This window comes from Miscanthus floridulus, chromosome 17 (assembly GCF_019320115.1).
Source record: "Miscanthus floridulus cultivar M001 chromosome 17, ASM1932011v1, whole genome shotgun sequence".
Taxonomy (NCBI): Eukaryota; Viridiplantae; Streptophyta; class Magnoliopsida; order Poales; family Poaceae; genus Miscanthus; species Miscanthus floridulus.
The window spans coordinates 66637143-66640920 of record NC_089596.1 but is presented as its reverse complement, the minus strand read 5'-3'; the positions used below and the strand labels follow the sequence as shown (position 1 = coordinate 66640920).

The window sequence follows — 3778 nt, the reverse complement described above, 5'->3', positions numbered from 1 at the left end:
TCCGTTCGGGTTCATTCTTTAGGTGTATCCTTCGGTCCTAGAGATGGAGACCTTGATACTTGCTTCTCATGCCACTCCAAATTGGTGCATTGTTCCGGTCTTGGCTTGAAAGCGAACCGCTCTTCCTTTTTGTTAATATGGAATTTGATCTCTTTGGCTCTAACATCTATGTGCGCATTTGTAGTGCTCAGGAAGGGTCTCCCAAGAATGAGTGGTGTCTTCATGTCCTCCTGCATGTCAAGTACCACAAAATCTATAGGAATAAAGAAATTTTGTATTTTTATCGGAATATTCTCAGCGATTCATGTAGGGTAGCGGACCGATTGGTTAGCTAGTTGTAAGCACATAGATGTTGGTGTGAGTGTTGAATGGCTAAGCTTATCGAAGACCTTCTTGGGTATGACATTGACACTAGCTCTAAGATCGCATAATGCATTCTCAAAGTTCTGGCTCCCAATCGAACAATCGATAGTGGGACATCCTGGATCCTTCTTCTTGATTGGTGAAGTGTTTAGGATGGCCGCACTACACTCCTCCATTAACTTGATTACCTTAGTGGAGGGCAATGGTCTTTTGTTGTTGAGGATGTCTTGGAGATACTTCGCATGGGTGGACACCTGTATGGCATCTAGCAATGGAATATTGATATATAACTTTCGAATTACCTCTACAAACTTACCAAACTACTCATCCATTTTAGCTTTTTGATTTCTACGTGGAAATGGTAGGAAGGTAGTGTCTTGGAAATCTTGTTGTAACTCTCACTCTTGTGGCCCAACTTCTTCAACTTCATCATTTCTCTTCTCCTCCTCCTGCACTACCACTGGTATCTTACCTATCCTTGTCGGATATGGTAGATCATGAGTAGACTTGCCACCTCTTGTGGTTATGGCGTTGACCTTCTCAAGGTTAGTGGCAAAAGGCAGAGCAGCAGCCAACTGGGCTAATTGAGATTTTATCTTTTTATTATAGCTAAGTTGGTGTTGTATGGCAGAAGAAAAACTATCCATTTTAGTATTTATATTTTCTAGGACCTTGTCATTAAAAGCAAGCTTTTTAGAAATATTATCATTAATCCTAGCTTGTTCTAAGATTAATTCTCTTAAGGATGGTTGCTTAAGATTGGAAGAATTCTAATAATTACCTGGGTACTTACCTTGGTAAGTTGACTGTTGTTGATGTTTCCATCCTTGTCTCTATTATGGTGGAGCAGAATTGTTGATGACGATATTTGCATCCTCTTGAAATTTAGGGAATTCAATCCCTAAATACTCTCCACATGTGTTTTGAGCATTGAAAGCATCTTGAATGGCCTGGCGATCTTTCTTGTAATTGTCTCGCTGTTTGAGCCAATTCAATAGTATGTCCATCTTGGTTGACAGTGCACACACCTCTTCAGGTACTTATTCGCTGTTATTGCAAGATTGAGTATTGCATGATGACCAGCCTTGATTAGAGGCTATCTTTTCCATAAGAGTTTTAGCTTTTCTAAGGGTGAGTGACATAAATGATCCTCCAGTAGTGGCATCAGGTTGTTCATGGGCTTTCTGAGTTAATCCATGGTAGAAACTTTGCATGAGCAACCAATATTCTATTCCATGATGAGGGCAATCTAAAACATATTCTTGAAAACATTCCGATGCTTCTGGAATGGTCTCTCCTTTTGTTGTTGGAAATTTGAAATCTTTCCTCTTAAGGAATTGGTCTTGCCTATAGGGAAAAACTTTTCTAGGAAGGCCTTTGAACACTTTGCCCATGTATTGATGTGATCTTTGTTGGTGTAGAACCACTGCTTCACTCTTCCCACAAGTGAGAATGGAAAGAGGTGGAGTAGTATGATGTCTTGAGCAATGCCCTTGATGACGATCGTGCTACTTATCTCTAGGAAATTCTAAAGATGAGCACTAGCATCTTCTTGTGCCTTTCTACTAAATGGGGTAGCTTGCACCATGTTGATGAGGCTTGGCTTGAGCTCAAACTCAAGATTATCGATTTTGAGTGTTGGTCCAGTGCGAATGTTCTCAGTGCTTGGAGCAGAGAACTCACGTAGGGTCTTGTCAGTCATAGCTTCAGAAACTGGTGTTGAGCTTCCTCTTAATTCGGTTGATTCTGATTGATAGAAATTGTTGAATCACAACCAATCCTACAATACCTTGTATAAGATATGAAAAAAGACAAACAAGGGTAAGCCTGCTAAAGCAGAGGGTATGATTTTATCAATAAGTATTTATTTGGTCAATTCTGTTAGCCATGTGCCCCTCCCCAGCAACGGCGCCAGAAATCATTGTTGACATTTCTTAGCATCACTCTTAACTAAGTTGTCATCCCTAGCATGATGCCAGAAATGCGTTGTTGGTAATTACGAGAACTTGTAAACTATATATATAAGGTATCCACAAGCGCACAGAGAATATACCATTGTAGCATTTCACCCGGGAGTATATGGAGTATCGTTATTTATATTTTATCCACAGGGAGGAGCTATGGGGTTATGTTGGCATAGAGATATTGACAAATATGTATACTTATGATAAAACCACTCTGTACGACTCCCATCTCGTCGGTCACTCCACTGTGTCGAGCCATCGTTCGGCTAACGTCGCGGGAGTGGTTGGCCGCGTTAGTTGGACGTGATGTCCCGGTCGAGGCGGCGGTGATGGGGTAGCTACCGAGCTAGCCTCGAGCGAGGCAGAGAATCGGTACCTCGTCCGAGGCCTTACGTGCGGGGTCTCGAGCGAGGCGGAAAATCGGTACCTCGTCCGAGGCCTTACGTGCGGGGCCTCGAGCGAGGTAGAGAATCGGTACCTTGTCCGAGGCCTCATGGTTTCATTTTGGGCCGAGCCCACTTCGGGTGAGCCTAGATATTGTTCAAGGTGGGCCGGGCGGTCCAGCTGAGCCTCAAATAAGGTGGGGGTTTGCCGGTTGTTGTCTCTTAGCTTCGATTTTCACAGGGTCTAAGCAATTTTCACAGAGGATGCTTTCCTTCTCAACCGCATCCTACATGGCCTTACAAATGGGATGTGGAATATAGAGGATTCAACAAGGCTATAAGAGTCACCCTCATGAGCTACCACCGATCCGAAATACAGGATGCATCCACAAGTAACCAGAGTCTAAGCACCACGCTTATGTTACAATTACTACTTTACTCTTCCCAGATAAAGAATAAATCACTCAAACGAGTTGTGAACCTGATGAATAATACAAACAAGAAGCTTACTTGAATCAGAAGTTGATTACCAGAGAAATCTTAGATAGAACTTGGATCCACCAAGGTACAAGCCATAGAGAGAGCACCGATAGGCCGGTGCCTCCTCCAAACTCTTCCCTCACTCTCTATCTCACTATTTTTATTTATAAGACTAGATCCTATGGAGGACTAATCTTCTCTTGAAAGCTGACTCTAATCCTGACGAGGAGAATATGAATTAGGGTTTTAGGATGGCTCCAGGGAGGGGGGTAGGGTCTACTATATATAGGCCGAGGTGGAGTAGGGGGCAAGAAATCGAGATGAAGTAGGGGGCAATGAATCTCCACATCATCGATCCGCATCAACTCCCTTGACCACCGTTGGATAAACCGACCTAAATGGTGTAGATCGTAGGAAGGAGTACGAAGCGGCGAAGGGCGAGCGGGCTCTGTGGCAGGCCGGCCACCCCACTTTTGTGGCTGTTTGGCCCAAGCTTTAGCGTGGTATCTTCTAGAACCTTGTAGAGTTATCTTTCATAGTTTCATGGGTTGAATCACTTGTTGTCATCGGTTTGCTTGTTTGGAGTGT

At 43.4% G+C, this 3778-nt stretch overlaps 1 non-coding gene across 1 annotated transcript; it reads left to right on the top strand.

Annotated features, from left to right (window-relative positions):
- Positions 1-1593: 1593 nt before the first annotated feature.
- On the top strand, positions 1594-1701 carry LOC136519153 (small nucleolar RNA R71). The gene has a single exon (XR_010774715.1). It is a non-coding gene; the product is annotated as a small nucleolar RNA R71 (small nucleolar RNA).
- The last annotated feature ends 2077 nt before the right edge of the window (positions 1702-3778 follow it).